Source organism: Equus caballus, chromosome 21 (assembly GCF_041296265.1).
Source record: "Equus caballus isolate H_3958 breed thoroughbred chromosome 21, TB-T2T, whole genome shotgun sequence".
NCBI classification, from domain to species: domain Eukaryota; kingdom Metazoa; phylum Chordata; class Mammalia; order Perissodactyla; family Equidae; genus Equus; species Equus caballus.
In genome coordinates this window covers 23,780,601-23,799,826 of record NC_091704.1, presented here as the reverse complement: position 1 = coordinate 23,799,826, position 19,226 = coordinate 23,780,601, and the positions used below count along the sequence as shown (strand labels likewise).

The 19,226-nt window shown below is 38.3% G+C and overlaps 1 protein-coding gene across 30 annotated transcripts in view; it reads left to right on the top strand.

The window, feature by feature from the left end:
* Positions 1 to 19,226, top strand: part of RNF180 (ring finger protein 180) — a 276,935-nt gene that overhangs the window by 95,631 nt on the left and 162,078 nt on the right. For 8 of the 30 annotated variants that reach the window (XM_070246221.1, XM_070246226.1, XM_070246225.1 and 5 more), the window contains one exon: positions 11,616 to 11,968. The exons of 20 other annotated variants lie outside the window; for them this stretch is intronic. The gene's annotated coding sequence lies outside the window, so the exon portion shown is untranslated. Of the gene's footprint in view, positions 1 to 11,615; positions 11,969 to 18,392; positions 18,429 to 19,226 lie in introns of those variants that run through there. 2 more of the 30 variants (XM_070246229.1, XM_023625624.2) reach the window with 1 other exon arrangement.

The following is a 19,226-nucleotide window of genomic DNA, read 5'->3' as shown; positions in this document are numbered from 1 at the left end:
TCACACAGAATTCCCAATGCAACAAAAACAGCATCTGTAATCACATATCTTTGTTTTTTTCCGCTTTGAGCAACACAGTTTTTTTTATTTGTTAGTTTTGTTTTGTTTTTTGCCTCAGCCACATTTGATCGTGGTTATTTCCTCTCCACTCTAATAGATTAGCCAACTTGAAGTGATAATAGTAGATAACTTTAGTTGCGTACTCACCACACGCCAGATGTAGTGACAGCTGACAAAACATTTTAATTGGGAAAAAAAACCTTTTCATGCTATGCGTATTTAATTGGGTTTAATTTACGTAGAGTAAAAGAAAAGTTAAGCATACTGCTTGATAATTTTTTTCAGCCCTGCTGTGAATTAGATGAAGATATACAACATTTCTATCACCCTAGAAGGCTGTCTTGCTCTTTTCCAGGCAATACTCTCTTCTCACAGGCAACCACTATACTGATGTATATCACCATAGACTAGTTTTGCCTGTTCTTGACTTTATTCAAGTGGAATTATATAATCATATAGCATGCACTTTTTTGTACCTGACTTATTTTGCTCAGCATGTGTTTTAGAGATTCATTTATATTTTGTGTGTATCTGTAGTTTTTTCTGTTTTTTACTGAGTAGTATGTCATTTATGAATATGCCACAGTTTATCAATTTTTTCTGCTGATGGACATTTGAATTTCCAGTTTGGGGTTATGAATAAAACTGCTACCAATATTCTTGTAAAATACTTTCTCTGTGATTTATTTATTTTTTCTGAGGAAGATTGTCCCTGAGCTAACATCTGTGCCAGTCTTGCTCTAATTTATATATGGGTCACCTCTGTAGCGGGGTAGGTCCACACCTGACATCCAATCCTGCAAACCTGGCCTGCTGAAGCAGAGCATGCCAGACTTAGCCACTAGGCCATGGGGCCAGCCCTCTCTGTGTTTTGTTATTTCTTTTTGATAGATACATAGGAATGAATTTGTGGGGGTGGAGGGGGGGCTGATAGAATAGGTGTATTTTTAATTTTTTTAGAAATTGCTTGTAGTTTTCCAAAGTGAATATTCACTTCCAGTAACAATGGTGAGAATTCCAGTTACTCTGCATCTTTGCCAGCACTTGGTATTTTCAGTCTTTGTAGTTTTAGCCATTCTGGTAGATGTATAGTGGTATATCATTATAGTTTTAATTTGCATTTCTCTAGTGGCTAATGATGTTGAGGCATCAGTTAGGCATTGTTTTAAATGTTTTGTAAGATTTATGTTTTATAGTATAAGGATAGATTATCATGAGGAAGATAATCTATCATCTTCATTTCATGGATAAGGAAACTGAGGCACAGAAGATTAAATAATATGCCCAGATCACACTTCGACTGAGCAGGGCAGCGGCAATTGGACCTGACAGTGAGGGTCTGGAGCCAGTACTCTGAACCTCTACACTCTCTTTCCTGCCTTTGTTCCGCCCTCAGGATATCATGCATTTTACACCTTTTCAACAGAGTGGCTTATTCTTTTATTTACCTAGAGAATTCCTATTCATTAATTCATTTAATAAATATTTAATGAGCAAGAAAGTTTCAAGCACTGCTCTAGGATTTATTGAGATGGGTTGTGGAAGAGAGTGATACAGAATCAAAAATTCTTGTCTTCTAGGAGCTTTTAACTCTAGTTGAAAATAGGCCAAGCATTATAGCCTGATTTGATAAGTACTGTAACAGAGGAATGCAAACAAACTACTACCAGGGCTGGTCACAAAAGCCTTCCTGGAAGAGGTAATGTGAAAAAGAAGGAAAGAAAGAAAAAAATATGTATATAAATACATATATTTTACAACTTTTTAAGTATAACTTGTAAACCATAAAATTCATCCATCGTAAAATACACTTCAGTGATTTTTAGTAAATTTTGAGTTGTGCCACCACCATTACGATATAGTTTTGAAACCTTTCTATTACCCTACAAAATTTCCTCAGGCCCATTTGCCCTGCATTGATGCCCAGCCCCTGGCAACCACTGATCTACTTTTTGTCTCTATAGCTTTATATATAAAATAAAATGTTTATGTATATGCATAATAATATATATAAAACTATTGAAACTATTTCATAAAATAAAAGTACTTTATATAAATATATAAAACCTAAATATGTAAAAATTAATATATGCGAAATATAAACATTTCATTAAAATGTTAAAGATGAACAAAAAATCTGTTTTGATTAAAGGAAACTATGAAATAAAATATTGGAATGTAAAGTAATTTTATCAGTTGCCATGCTGAAACAATGTTAAATCTATCACCTATCAAATTATTATAATTTATATTACCTATTAAACTATACAATTAAAAATTTGAAAATACATGTGTGTATAATGTAAGTTGTTTCTGAAAGTGTTTTGTTTACTTTCTGTAAATGGAATCACACTGTAAGTAGGTATTCTTCTGGGAATTGCTGCTTTTACTTAATATCACCATGTTTAGTGTAATTCCAGTTTATTTTCACTTTTGTGTAATATTCCAGTTTATTAATATATCACAATTTATCATTCACTCTATCAATTTATAATTCAGATGTCTATCTTGAGTTACATTTAGTTGTTTTGCTCTTACAACAGTGTTGCTATGGGCTTTCTTGCATGTATCTTGGCACACATGGGCAGGAGTATATTACTAGAAGTGGAGTTACAGTGCCATAGGGTACTGCCACGTTCAACTTTCCTGGGCAATGCTAAGCTGTTTTCAAATGATGGTCCCATGAGCAGTGGTTGAGCATTGCTGTGATTCCACATCTTTGCCAACATTTAATGTCTTCTCATTCTCTGAGGTCATTTGTGTTTTCTGTGAAATGTCTTTTTTTCTTGCCTGTTTTTATATTAGGTAGCTTTGTTTTGATTTTTGGAAGTTCTTTATGTATTCTAAATACTAATCCTTTATTGGTTATTGTATTGTAGATATCCTTTGCTAGTTTATGTAACTTGTATTTCGTTCTTTGTGGTATCTTTTGATAAACAGAAGTTCATGACATAATGCAGATGAATTTATTAATCATCTCCTTTACGTTTGGTACTTTTTGTTGAAGAAATTCTTCTATACCCTGAGGGGAAGATATTTTTCCTTTCCTTCGACTGAATACAAAACTTGAGATAGGCAAGTTTCTTTCTGTGTCCTTCTGAGCAACAGATTTATTTCTCTTTAATCCTTACACTGAGATTATAACCCAGCTTTGTGTAGGCATTCTCCCTCAGGGTCTCCCCACCTTGAGCAAACCCTGGACTTTATCTCCTGTCTTCCACACTTCATGCAGACATGCATGGCCCTCAGAACAACACAGAAGATCAGGAAACTGGGGATACAGCATCCAGAGCTGTTGGCTCCAGGACCACACTTTGTTAGCCCTGACCAATGCCAGGAAATGGAAGTCTCACACTCTGCCTGTCACCCCTCACAAAACTAGGAACTGGACACTTGGAATCACTATAATTTCTGCTGCAGAATAACCAGGTACCTCCCAAAGCAAGCTTGCCAGAAGAAACAGCGCAAATACAGTTATTACTTCTGCCTTCATAATATTGAGCAGGTGTACCACTTGATGGAAGCTAGGTCATTGTGGGACTCGATCTCTAAGGGGATCTGGGACATTTGAGCTTTAGTTTTCCAGCCATTAACATGTAGTAAGGCATATGACAGGGAATTTTGAGACAATCCACAATGTCCAAAGGAGAAAAGGGGACTCCTACCCTACCTTCAGGACTAAGATACATGAAATGTGGGCAAGAACCAAAACCAAAAGCAAAATAAGAACACAAAACCCCTAAAAACATAAAAATAAAACAACAGAAATGGTCTCTGTTTGTGAAGTCTGGGCGATGGGGGGGATGATATACTCAGTTTTACTTTTTTAGTCAGTTTTGATACAGTTTTGGACATGTCAAGTTTATGTAGCCTATAGAACATTCAGATAGAGATTTCTATGAGGCGGGTGGTTCTATGGATATGGGGTTCAGAACAGAGTTCTGACGAAAAGTGTCAAGTTGGGAGTCATCAGCATGTAAGTGGTGAGTGAAGCTGTGAGAGTGGATGAGGTCACCATGCAGAGTATGAATGGAGTGAGAAAAAAGAGGGCGCAGGAACATTTAGAGGATGGACAGAAAAAAAAGAAGCTCATAAAGTAGGAAAAAAAGAGTAGCGAGAAAGGACTGAAAATCAGGATATGGTTTTATGGAAGCCAAGGGACAAACGTCTTCCAGGAGAGATTGGTTTGTCGTATTGAACGTTGTGGGGAGATGTAGAAGATCAGATACTGCCTTCAAGGTGAAGGTTGTACACTGAACAATTGTAGACGGTTACAGTCTATGAAAGCTGCCCCCCAGATTTGTACACAGTTGGCATACAAACTGTATGGCCATATGGAGAGACTCGTGAGAATTAAAAGTATGCATTGGTTTTAGCAAAGAGGAGATCACTGGTCAACGTTCATTGTAGCTGTGAGAGTTGTAGGGTTGGGTACTAGATTCCAGTGAGCTGAGGAAAATGAGGAACTGAGGAATGGTCCAGCACTTAGTGTAAAGCATTATAATTGTTGGGTTATTCTTCTTTTTCCATTACCAGGCTGTGCAGTGTTTCATCTTTGTACCACCACTACCAATACAGTGGTGGTCATAAATGTGATCAATGAATGTTGAATTGATTGTTGGATTATGTACCCTATCCTTCATCTCTTTTGGCTAGGTATTTTGCTCATTTTCTCTCTGGCTTTATTATCCTGGTATTGTCTTTCCTTCACTGGCTATAATATTGAAATAAATCATATTTTTATTGCTTATTACATTTTATATATGTTTCCTTTTCTTATTGTTAGCATATATTTATTCTATACGTAGTCTTACCACATGCAATGGACTGAATTAGGTCCTTCCCCCAAATTCATATGTTGAAGTCCTAACCCCTCCATGTGACTGTATCTGGAGATCAGTCTTTAGAAAGTAACTAAAGTTAAATGAGGTCATAAGGATGGGGCCCTAATCTGTTCAGACTGTGGGCTTATAAAAAGAGGAAGAGGGGGCTGACCCGGTCGTGCAGTGGTTAAGTTTGCCTGTTCCACTTTGGCGGCCTGGGGTTCGCTGGTTTGGATCCCAGGTGTGGACATGGCACCACTTGGCAAGCCATGCTGTGGTAGGTGTCCCACATATAAAGTAGAGAAAGATGGGCACGGATGTTAGCTCAAGGCCAGTCTTCCTCAGCAAAAAGAGGAGGATTGGCAGCAGATTTTAGCTCAAGGCTAATCTTCCTCAAAAAAAAAAAAAAAAAAAAAAAAAAAGAGAGAGATCTCTCTCTTTCCACCATGTGAGGACACAGAGAGAAGGCGACTTGTCTGCAAGCTAAGAAGCGAGCTCTCACCAGCACCTGAACATGCTGACACTTTTTGATCTCAGACTTCTACCCTCCTTTAAGTCACCTAGTCAATAATATTTTGTTATGGCAGCCCAAGCTAAGTAAGACAGGACAGGTGCTGTACTAGGCACTGGAAATTCAAAGGAGAGGAGAAAAAAAGGACAGATCCTTGTGAAGCTTTCAGGATAGCAGTCAATCATAAATATTAAATTATTAGCTGTGTGAGTGGCAAAAGGAAAAGTATAGGGAGCCATAAGAATAGGATATAGACAGAGGATTAGAGTTAGTTGTAAGGGAAAGTCTTCTCTGAGGAAGTGACTTGTGTGGAAATGTACTGAGAGCAGTAGAGGAGGGAGAATGTTCCAAGATTTTGAACCAGCATGTTCAAAGGCCCTATGGTGGAGAGAATGTGGTGTATCCATGAAACTGGAAAATTTCCATGATTGAAGTTCAGGGATTAAGAGGGAGTTTGACAAGATTTGAGGCTAGAAAGATGATATTGGTTTGATCATTTATAGTCTGTAAGCCAAATGAAGGACTTTGATCTTTATCCCAAGAGCTGAGAAGTTACTGAAAAAGAGTGACATGATCTTGAATTCTAAAAAGATCATTTTGAGGGTTCGCATGTTCCACTTCGGCGGCCTGGGGTTTGTTTGTTTGGATCCTGGGTGCAAACTTATGCACCACTTGTCAAGCCATGCTGTGGCAGGTGTCCCACATATAAAGTAGAGGAAGATGGGCCTGGATGTTAGCTCAGGGCCAGTCTTCCTCAGCAAAAAGAGGAGGATTGGCAGCAGATGATAGCTCAGAGCTAATCTTCCTCAAATAAATAAATAAATAAGATCATTCTGGCTATTATGTGGAGAATGCATTAGAAAGGTAACAAGAATGGTTGCAGGGAGGCTGCCGTTAAATGAGGCTTTCGGTTTTTTTCCTTCCATTCTGACCTTTTGAGTAAAACAAGTTTTCATCTTTGAAGTACATTCTCAAAACGCAAATAGAAAAACCAAGCAGTCCAGTAGAATTTGGTTCCTTTACGTTTGTAACACTGCAAACGTTTAATTAGTAATGTTAATCTAAATGACATTTTTGTTACCTGATCTTTTCCCTGTAGTGTTTATACCTGTAGTAGTTAAATCAATATAGTTGGCTCACTTTTAACAAACTAAGAGAATGTTATTGCTAGCATTGTAAATGCCAAGTGTTAAACATCATTCAAAACATTATATAATATTAATTTGTTTGTCAACTTTTTATATTTAACCTATTTTTCTTAATTAAAAATCTTAAAGATCATTAGATGGTAAAAAGATAATGCAGGGGCCAGCCTGGTAGTGTAGTGGTTAAGGTCTCGTGCTCTGCTTCTGGGGCCCAGGGTTCACAGGTTTTGATCCAGGGCTCAGACCTGCTACCCATCAGGCCATGCTGTGGCAGCATCCCACATAAAATAGAGGAAGATTGGTACAGATGTTAGCTCAGGGCCAATCTTCCTCACAAAACAAAACAAAATAAAAAAAGATAATGCATCAGATTTGGAATTTTAAAATTAAATATTCTCATTGTACAGAGCAGCTAAAACTCTTCTCTACCCTTAAAAAAAAACAAAATAGCAATGAATCAGCTCCCCCTGCTGCTTGAAGAAATTACTTCATTTATTAAATGTTTTGTGAACATTTTTCTGATACCATTAAGTGAAATTGGGTGTTAGATACTTTCTCCTCCTCCTCTTCCTCCTTCTCCCATGTGAAAAATTTGAGACCTGAAAAATGTGTCGTAATGTTTTTAAAATCCTAATAATACAGTGTTTAAAATTTTTCATTTAATTTTTTCCCAAGGAGATAACCTGTTGTGCCACTAGTTTAAAGGCTTTAAATTTCTCAAATCAGGTTGCTTCCAGTTTAATCATTCATCTTCAAATACATCCACTAAAACTTTATCGCATATATTTGTGTGATTTTTTTAAAAATCAAGTGACTGTAGACTTATAATAGTTTGGTATGTCCTGTTTTACCTGTAAAATTATATTGGAAGTAAATATCATATATATGTATATATTTTTTCTAAGACTGTGCGTGTGTAAATACAGCTGAAGTAGTTGGCAGTCTCATTTGTAATTGAGGCTTCTGTATTTACCCTGGTTATCTTTGCCATGTCTAAGTTTTAAGAAAAGGAAACAGAATATTAACACTCTTAACCCAGCCTTTTATGTTCCTCCCACTTCTATCAATTGCTGTCACTGATTTTCCTCTTTTTGGTTGGCATGAAAGGATGCTTTAACATTTAAGTATTTAGGGAGAGAGAAATGTGTGCTTGCTTTATATTAACAGTTCTCAAATGAAGGAGATTGGGCTGGAGCTCACATAGCAGAATCAACTGTGGAATTTTTTCTAAACCTACCTTTCCTCTGTATAAGTGAATGTGTTGTTTTTGGGTTAATTTAAAAATAAGTCATGCCTCAGGTTTTGTTTGCTTTGTTCGCTTTTGTTTTTCTTTTTTATAAGCCTAGAGGAGAATAGTAGTATCATGCCTTAAAATATACTTGGGCAAATGATATAAGAAAGTTGCTTGCTCTAAAAATGATAGTATTTATTTGGCATAGGAAGTAACTGGAAGCTTGGTGACTGAGGGCATGAGTTCTGAAGCCAGGCTGCCTCAATGGAAATCTTTGCTTTGCTGCTGCTGACTCTGGGACCTTGAATAAGTTATGTAAAAGTTACTTAATTTCAAGTTATGTAAAAGTCGCTTTATTTCTTTTGTTTCAATTTCCTTATCTGTAAAATAAACAGAGTCTGGGCACAGTAAGCACAGTACAAGTGTTTGTTACCTAGTGCAAATAAGAAGAATATGTACATTGTAAAATTTCCTTCACCTACCTAGAACTATGATTTCAGTGTTTATTCTCAAAGAAATGATCATAAAGCATCTCTAGAATTTATAGTAGATAGTGATTTCTTAGTACCATGGTCAATCTTATGTGATTAAATATAATGATCACTTTATATGATTAAATGAAATAATGGAATATGTACAATGAAATAATAAAATGAGATAATAAATGTAAGGTAACTAACATGGTCCCTGGCATATAATAAGTTTCTTCACTCCCTTTATATGGTCAACACTGTGTCTAGTAATCACTCAATAAATATTGATAGGTTGATTGCCATTAACTTAATTTGATGTTAATTATTAATTTTATTTATTAATAATTAATAATTATTAATAATTAATAATTGATTTTTTTGTAGACCAATCTAGAAATATTTGTTTAGTTAATATGTAGACAGAACCTTGAAAAGTCAGAAAAAATTGTGCATCTATAAATGAAGTAAAGGTGACTATTTGTCAATGCCAGTTTGTATTCTTTTTTTTAATCTTTTTTTAATTTTATTTATGTAATTTTTAGATTGGCACCTGAGCTAACATCCATTGCCAATCTTTTTTTTTTTTAACTTCTTCTCCCCAAAGCTCCCCAGTACATAGTTCTAGGTCCATCTGGTTGTGCTATGTGGGATGCTGCCCCAGCATGGCCTGATGAGCGGTGCCAGGTCTGTACCCAGGATCTGAACCAGTGAAACCCTCAGCCAACAAAGTGGAGTGCATGAATTTAACCACTCGGCCGTAGGACTGCCCCCTCAATTCCAGTTTGTATTCTTTTTTTTTAAAGATTGGCACCTGAGCTAACAACTATTGCCGATCTTCCTTTTTTTTTTCTGCTTTTTCTCCCAAAATCTCCCAAGTACATATAGTTGTATATTTTAGTTGTGGGTCCTTCCAGTTGTGGTATGTGGGATACCTCCTCAACGTGGCCTAATGAGCAGTGCCATGTCTGTGCCAAGGATCCGAACTGGTGAAACCCTGGGCCGCCGAAACGGAGCATGCAAACTTAACCACTAGGCCACGGGGCCGGCCCCAGTTTGTATTCTTTATGAGAGCATTTTTAAGAATTCATTAGAGTTATACTAATTTGCATCACTGTCATCTCATGATGGAAGGGGCTAATATGTCTGAGTGTGAATGTTTGTAAGATTAATTCTGTTCTTCAAAAATTTTATCTGTACCTTCATTTTGTTTCTGAGGCAAATTATTTAGGTAAAGATACACTGCTTATTTTTATTGAGTCACTTCCAATCAATTTCCCAAGGTTCTTTAAAAAATAGATTTGTGTAGTCCATTTAAATTTGTTAGAATGGACCCTGGCTCATATATGACCAAATTGTTAAGAATTCAGATTTTTAAATGAATTTTTTCTAAGAATACAGAAAGTAAAAACAAGCACACTATTATCAATGCACATTTTTGGCAGTTTTCAGTAGTTTGAAGAAAATAGTTTAAAACCTGCAGGGGCTAGGGAATGTAAAGAGTAATGAAAAATCTATAAAATTTGATACAGAATAGATATTCTTTCATTTACCAAGCATTTATTAAGTACCTATTGCACTTCAGACACTACCTTGTGATCTGAGGGTCCAAAGAGAACCAGGGTAATGTATGCTCCATGGAGCTTATCAACTAAAACTTTTATGATTTTCAAGTGTTTCTTGATCTCTTTTCTTTAAGGATTGATTGACTGACTGATTGATTTAAAGATTGGCACCTGAGCTAACATCTGTGGCCAATCTTCCTTTTTTTTTTTTCTTTCTTCTCCTCAAAGACCCCCAGTACATAGTTGTATATTCTAGTTGTAGGTCCTTCTGGCTCTGCTATGTGGGTTGCTACCTCAGCATGGCTTGACGAGTAGTGCCAGGTCCATGCCCAGGATCCAAGCTGGTGCAACCCTAAGCCATGAAAGTGTAGCCCATGAACTTACCCACTTGGCCATGTGGCCGGCCCCTATTCACTATTTTTTAAAATAAGTTTTATTAGGGTATAATTTACATATGATAAAATGCACATTTCAGTGAGTTTTGACAATGTATACATACTCACGTACCTGCCACCATTATCAAGATGTACAACATTTGTAGAGTTTCTTATAAATGAAATCATACGGTATATATTCTTTTATCTCTGGCTTTTTATGTTCAACATAGTGTTGTTGAGATTGATTCATGTTGTTGCATATATCAATAGCTCATTCCTTTTTATTATTAAATATTACCGCATTGTATGAATCCCATAGTTGTTTATCCCTTGTATGGATGCCATAGATTTTGATGGACATTTATGGTGTTTGCAGTTTTGAGCTATAATAAAATTTCTATGAATGTTTGTATACAAATCTTTATGAACATATATTTTCATTTCTTTGGTTATTGCAAGGAATTGCTAGGTCTTATGGTAAGTTTAAGCATAGCTTTTTAAGAAACTAACAAACTGTTTTCTAAAATAACTATACCATTTTGCTTTCCCACTGGCAATGTATGAGGGTCACTTGCTCTATATCTGTGTCAGTACTGATATTGCCAGTTTTTTTTTTTTATTAGCTATTGTAATGTACAGAGGGATACCTCATTGTGGTTTGAATTTACGTTTTTCTAGTGACTAATGATGTTATGCGTCTTTTGTTGTGGTTATTAGACGTTAGTACATCTTCTTTTGTGAAATGGCTTTTAAAATTTTTTACTCATTGTTAAAATTGCATTTTTTTATTTAGTTGTGAGAGTTCTGTATATATTCTCACTAAAAAGTTCTTGTCAGATATGGGTTTTGCCAAAATTTTCTTCTGGTCTGTGGCTTGTGTTTTCATTATTGTAGTGATGCTTTTCAAAGAGAAGATGGTTTAATTTTGGTGAAATCCAGTTTATCATTTTTTTCCCTACGTGGTTAGTGTTTTTGCGTCTGAGAACACTTTGCCTATCCCAAGGTTTCAAAGATTTTCTCCTATGTTTTCTTCTAGACATTTTGTAGTTACAGCTTTTACTTTCAGGACACTGATCCGTTTTGAGTTATTTTTGTGTATGGTGTGTGGTAAACATCAAGTTGTTTGTTTACCATATATGGATATCTAATTGTTCCAGCACCAATAATTGAAAAGTCTATCTTTTTAAATTACCTTTCCATATTTGCCAAAAATCAATTGACCGTAGATACAGGTCTATTTTTGGACTCTACTCTGTTCCGTTGATCTAGTATGTGTTGAAATCAGGTATTGTATGTCCTCCACCTTTATTCTTCTATTACAAAATTTTTCAGAGTGATTTAGGTCATTTTGCATTTTTGCATAAATTTTACAATCTATCAATTTCTATAAAAAAAACTTCTGAGATTTTAAGTGGGATTGTATTGATCTATAGGTTGATATGAGAAGAATTGGCATCTTAAAAACATTGAACCTTTCAGAGGGATCCAAGATGGCGCCGTGAGTAGTCCTCTTTGTCTCTCCCCCTTCGAGTCTACAATTATTTGGACACTCATCGCTTAACAAAGGATATCCAGATAGCATCTCAGGACGTCTGAGAGACCCATGTGACTATACATCAGAAGGCGGCGGAGGATGTGGAGATAGGTGGAGATAGGTGAAAACTCTCCGACCCCGACCGAACAGCCTAGTACCTGCAAGCAGCTTTCTTCCAACGGAGCCCCCAGAAGATCAACACACACCTAGGGCAGGAGCGAGCACACACCAGAGGAGCGACAGTGGAAACAGGTGACCAGAACCCTACCAAAACCCCCCGCAATTACTCCTAAACGCAGAGGGAAACTCTAGAGGTACACACCTGAGCCCGCGGAGAGAGTCTCGCCCCGTCATTGACAGGGAGATCCTACCTAGTGTTCACAGCACCCGGAGGGTCCCAGAGAGAATCACTGAGGGTATGGCGGCCCCCTGGCTGCCACTGCCTGCACGGTGGGGAAAGGGATTGCCAGAGATCTCGGAGAGGACTGGGGCTGGGTGAAGCTCCAGAGGCTGGCTCCGTGCCCCGGAGGGGAAGCTCCAGAGTTCCGCCCAGGCAGCAGACAAAACTCTCTGTCTGCCATTAGCGGAGGGGCTACGCCCAGCATCCACAACACCGGGAGGGTCCCGGAGAGGAGAATATCAGGCAGGGCAGCAGCTGACCAGCTACCACTGAAATCGGGATCTCCGGCTATCTCCCAGACAGGGCAAAGGGCTCCCCGAGTTCCTGGGGAACAGGACTGGGGCTGGGTGGAGTTCCAGGGACCCAACTCCGTAGCCTAGGGGGAAACCCTACAGGCTCACAGCAGCCTCAGGGAAAGCCTCTGCACAGCACTAGTAGAGAGCACCCATCTGGCATCCACAAGGCTGGAAGACCCCGGGACAAAAGTAGCATAGCTAGGTGAGGTAACCACAGACTGTAGAAGATGCCAATAGCTCTGCTGTGACCCATAGTGGACAAGTGAGATTTTGTGGGTGCCGACAGTGACAGAGCGGCAAATATAAGTGATCCTACCCCTGACCGCTGGAAAAGCCCAGAACACCGTTGTAGACCCCAAGGAGGGAGCACATCTAGGTGGGCTGCAACAGTAGGCACCAGCAGCCTGAAGCCCCCCCGTGATGGCCCCCACGGCAGAAGAGGGAATCCAAAGGACCACTGTGACTACGAGGAGGGGCCCAGGCCCAGTTAGCAACTGTGGATAGGGTTCCTGGTGGGTGCAGTATAAACAGCTGCTCCCCCACCACATCAGCAGAAACAAGTGGAAGGAGCAACTAAACTCTACCTCTATGTGGAGACACAAATCTACAACATTAAGCAATATGAAAAAATACATTAAATCTCCAGAACAGAAGGAAAATAACAAATACACAGAAAACAATCCCAAAGAAAATGAGATATATAACCTAAATGATGATGACTTTAAAACAGCCATCATTAAAATACTCAATGAGTTAAGAGAGAATTCAGATAGACAACTCAACCAGTTCAGGAGCTATGCCACAAAAGAGTTTGATACGATAAAGAAGAACCAAACAGAAATATTGGAAATGAAGAACACAATAGAGGAGATTAAGAAAAATCTAGATGCTCTGAACAGTAGGGCCTATAATATGGAGGAAAGAATTAGCAATTTGGAAGATGGCAATATAGAATTGTTGCAGGCAGAGGAGGAGAGAGAAGCAAGACTTAAAAGAAATGAAGAAACTCTCCGAGAATTATCAGACACAATTAGGAGATGCAACGTAAGGATTATAGGTATACCAGAGGGAGAAGAGAAGGAGAAAGGGGCAGAAAACCTATTCAAAGAAATAATGGCTGAGAACTTCCCAAATCTGGTGAGGGAGATGGATCTTCAGGTGACAGAAGCCAATAGATCTCCAAACTTTATCAATGCAAGAAGGCCAACTCCACGGCATATAGTAGTGAAGCTAGCAAAAGTCAACGACAAGGAGAAAATATTAAGGACAGCCAGGCAAAAGAAACTAACCTACAAAGGAACCCCCATCAGGCTATCAGCAGATTTCTCAGCAGAAACTTTACAGGCTAGAAGAGAGTGGAATGATATATTCAAAAATCTGAAGGACAAAAATCTACAGCCGAGAATTCTCTACCCAGCGAAAATATCCTTCAAATACGATGGAGAAATAAAAGCTTTCCCAGATAAACAAAAATTAAGGGAGTTCATTGCCACAAAACCTCCTCTTCAGGAAATCCTCAGGAAAACCCTCATTCCTGAAAAATCCAAAAAAGGAAAGGGGCTACAAAACCAAGAGCAGAGGAGATAAGTAGAAGGACAACAACAGAGAGTAGCAGCTCTACATCAGAACAGATTAAACCATGGGACGAGAAACAAAGGAAACTGAAGAAAACCAGAAAACAAGACACAAAATGGTAGTGGTAGGCCCCCACGTCTCAATAATCACTCTAAATGTAAGTGGATTGAACTCCCCAATCAAAAGACACAGAGTGGCAGGATGGATCAAAGAACAAGATCCAACAATATGCTGCCTCCAGGAAACACACCTCAGCCCCAAAGACAAACACAGACTCAGAGTGAAGGGATGGAGAACAATACTCCAAGCTAATAATGAACAAAAGAAAGCAGGTGTCGCTATATTAATATCAGACAAGGTAGACTTCAAAGCAAAACAGATAAAGAAAGACAAAGAGGGACAGTATATAATGATAAAAGGGACTCTCCACCAAGAAGACATAACACTTATAAATATATACGCACCCAGCACAGGAGCACCAAAATTTGTAAAGCAACTCTTAATAGAACTAAAAGAAGACATCAACAACAATACAATAATAGTAGGGGGCCTCAACACACCATTAACACCAATGGACAGAACATCCAGACAGAAAATCAACAAGGAAATAATAGAATTAAATGAAAAGTTAGACCAGATGGACTTAATAGATATATATAGAACACTTCATCCAAAAACAGCAGGTTGCACATTCTTCTCAAGTGCACATGGAACATTCTCAAGGATTGACCATATTTTGGGAAACAAAGCAAACATCAATAAATACAAGAGAGTTGAAATAATATCAAGCATCTTTTCTTATCATAATGCTATGAAACTAGAAATCAACTACAAGAAAAAAGAGAAAGGTGCAAAAATGTGGAGACTAAACAACACGCTTCTGAACAAACAATGGATCATTGAAGAAATTAAAGAAGAAATCAAATATTATCTGGAGACAAATGAAAATGAGAACACGACATACAAAATCATTTGGGATGCAGCAAAAGCAGTCCTAAGAGGGAAATTCATCGCTATACAGGCTCACCTCACTAAACAAGGAAAAGCTCACATAAGCAACCTCAAACGACACCTAACAGAACTAGAAAAAGAAGAACAAACAAAGCCCAGAGTCAGTAGAAGGAGGGAAATAATAAAAATAAGAGCAGAAATAAACGATATTGAAACAAAAAAGAAAATAGAAGGCATCAATGAAACAAAGAGTTGGTTATTCAAAAAAATTAACAAAATCGACAAACCTTTACCCAGACTCACCAAGAAAAGAAGAGAGAAATCGCAAATAAATAAAATTAGGAATGAGAGAGGAGAAATCACAACAGATACCAATGAAATACAAGGGATAATAAGAGAATACTATGAAAAACTATATGCCAACAAATTGAACAACCTGGAAGAAATGGACAAATTCCTAGACTCCTACAATCTCCCCAAACTGAATCAGGAAGAAATGGAGAATCTGAATAGGCCAATCACAAGTAAGGAAATAGAAACGGTAATCAAAAACCTCCCCAAAAATAAGAGTCCAGGACCAGACGGCTTCTCTGGAGAATTCTACCAAACATTCAAAGAAGACTTAATACCTATTCTTCTCAAACTATTCCAGAAAATTGAGGAAGATGGAGTACTCCCTAACACATTCTATGAAGCCAACATCACTGATCCCCAAACCTGATAAGGACAACACAAAGAAGGAGAACTACAGGCTGATATCGCTGATGAACATAGATGCAAAGATCCTCAACAAAATTCTGGCAAACCGAATACAGCAATACATCAAAAAGATTATACACCATGATCAAGTGGGATTTGTACCAGGGACACAGGGATGGTTCAACATCCGCAAGTCAATCAACGTGATACACTACATCAACAAAATGAAAAACAAAAACCACATGATCATCTCAATAGATGCAGAGAAAGCATTCGACAAGATCCAACACCCATTTATGATAAAAACCCTCAATAAAATGGGTATAGAAGGAAAGTACCTCAACATAATAAGGGCCATATATGACAGACCCACAGCCAACATCATACTCAATGGACAAAAACTGAAAGCCATCCCTCTGAGGACAGGAACAAGACAAGGGTGCCCACTTTCACCACTCCTATTCAACATAGTACTGGAGGTGTTGGCCAGAGCAATTCGGCAGGAAAAAGAAATAAAAGGAATCCAAATAGGTAACGAAGAAGTAAAACTCTCGCTGTTTGCAGACGACATGATCTTATATATAGAAAACCCCAAAGAATCCATAGAAAAACTATTAGAAATAATCACCAACTACAGCAAAGTAGCAGGGTATAAAATCAACATACATAAATCAGTAGCATTTCTATACACTAACAATGAACTAATAGTATCGAGCTCTTTTGTAACATAGCTCCTGAACTCTTTGTGTTGTCTATCTATGTTCTCTTTTAACTCCTTGAGTTTTTTAATGATAACTATTTTGAATTCTTTGTCGTTTAGGTTATAGATTTCTGTGTCTTTGGGATTGTTTTCTTGGTACTTGTCCTTTTCCTTATGTTCTAGAGATTAAATATATTTTTTCATACTGCTTAATGGCATGGGTTTGTGCCTCCATGTAGAGATAGTGTTTGGTTACTACTTCCACTTGCTGCCACTGTGGGGGGTGGAGGGGAGAAGGTAGGAGCTTTGTAATATGCACCCACCAGGATCCCTGTCAGCTGTTCCTGACCCAGCTTGGGCCACTCCTTGAGAGCGCAGTGGCCCTTTGGGGATCTCCCTTAGACTATGGGAACAATCACATGCAGGCTTCGGGTTGCTGCTGCCTGCTCCCACAGACCCACCTAGACATGCTCCCTCCTTAGGGACTGTTGCCATGTTATGGACTTTCGCTGTAGCCAGGAACTGGTTGGTCCAGACTCACAGCTCTGAAACTGTCTTGTCCTGCTGGATCACACTTTCCCGCTGTGGGCTGCAGCAGAAATATGGGCATCTGATGCAGCCAGTGGTTAGCATGTGCAGCTGTGCCACTTCTGCTCCAAGGTCGCCTAGACTTTGTGCTTGGTGGGTGGGCCTCTCCATTAGGGCCAAGCTGTGGGATCATGGAATTTCCTACTGGAGCAAGGAGTAATCACGCTGGGGCTCTAGATTCTCACTGGCCACTAGCACAGTCCTGCTAGATCTCACGTGCCCCCTCGCTGCTACAGCAGATCTGTGGGTGTTTAATGCAGCCAATGGGTAGCTCACCCAGCCACGCCACTTCTCTTCCAAGGTTACCCAGCCTTTGTGCTTGGTGGTTGGGGCCTTTCCACTAGGGCTGAGCAGTGACTGTCTCTGGCCTGCTGTGGGACCGTGGATTTTCCCAGTGGACCAAGGAGCAATCACACTGGGTCTCTGGATTGCCACCACCCACTTGTGCAGTCCCGCTGGATATCACTTGCCCCTTTGAGGCAATAGCAGAGCTGTGGGTGTTTAATGCAGCCAGCGGATAGCTCATCTAGCCAACCCACTCCTGCTCCAAGGCTGCCCAGCCTTTGTGCTTGGTGAGTGAGGCCTCTCCATTAGGGCCAAGCAGAAACTCTAACTGGGGCCGCCGTGGGACCATGGATTTTCCTACTGGGCCACAGAGCAATCACGGGGGGCTTAGGGCTGTAGTCACCTGTTTCCCCAGTTGCACTGATGCACACACCTGCCCTTGGGGCTTTGGCAGTGCTATGAGCATTTCAGCCAGGAGAGAGTCGCTTGCGGGTACTAGGCTGTCTGGGGGCTGGAGACTTTTCACCTATCTGCACCTCCTCCCTTGGGGTAGTTGATCCACCTTCTGATGTATAGCAGCACAGGTCTCTCAGGCATCCTGAGGTGCTGTGCGAGTATCCTCCATTGATCAATGAATGTCCATTTAGTTGCAGTTTGAAGGAGAAGAGACAAAGAAAACCGCTCACTCCATCATGTTGGTGATGTCACTCTTAGATCATTGATTTTAGACCTTTCTTTTTTCAAATATAAATATTTACATTCTAAAGCTTCCTCAGGCCACTGCCTTAACTGCATCCTACAAATTTTAATATGTGTGTTTTCCTGTTCATTCAATTTGAAATATTTTCTAATTTCTCTTCTGATTTCTTCTTTGACCCACAAGTTCTAAAAGTATAGTTTTTAACTTCAAAATATTTGAGAATTTTGAAGATAACTTTCTGCTGCTGTTTTCTAATTTAATTCCATTTTAGTCAAAGAACACGTTTAGTATGACTTCATTCCTTTGAAATTTAAATAATGGTCCAATATAATCTCTCTTGGAGCATACTCCATGTGCACTTTAAACAAATATCTGTTCTGCAGTTGTTGGGTACGGTATTTCACAAGTGTCAGTTGATTGATAGTGTTGTCTAAATGTTTTATATTCTTACTAAGTTTCTGTCTACTTGTTCTACAGATTTATGAGACAGATGCTGAAATTTTCAAGTATAATTATAGGTTTGTCCATTTCCTCTTTAAGTTCTGTCGGCTTTTGCTTCAAGCATTTTGAAGTTCTGCTATTAGGTGCATATATGTTTACAATTGTTGTAGCTTTTTGATGAATTGACTCATTTGTAATTATTAAAAGTTTCTTTTTTATCCCTGATAATATTCCTTGTTCTGAAATCTAGTTTGTCTGATATTAATATAGGGATTCCAGCTTTCCTTTGATTTGAGTTTGCATGATAAAAGTTCTGTATCCTTTAAATTTTAACCTCTTTGTCTTTATGTTAAAGTGAATTTCTTGCATATAACGTATAGCTTGGCTTTTGTCATCCAATCTAATATTCTCTGATTTGTAGTTGGAGTATTTAGACCATTTACATTTAGTGTAAATATTAATATGATTGAGTTTAAATCTAATATCTTATTTCCTATTTGTTTTATGTTCTGTATTCTGTTTTTCTTCTTTTTCTGTCATTTTGGATTAATTATTTTCAGAATTCCTTTTGTCTTCTGTTGGCTTTTTAGGGTACTTACTTTTGGTTTACAATATGCATCATTAATTTAACACAGCCTTTCTTTAAATTATCTTATACCACAGTATGCATACAGTGAGAACCTTACTCACTATACTTCCATTTCTTCCTTCTTACTCTTTGTATTATTGTTTTCATACATTTTAATTATGCATTTATCAACTCCACAATACATTTTTAACATTCTACTTTAACTAGTAAATTGTCCTTTAAAGAAAATAAAAAATAAAAATATATATTTTACATTCACCAACATATTTACCATTTTGGGATCTCT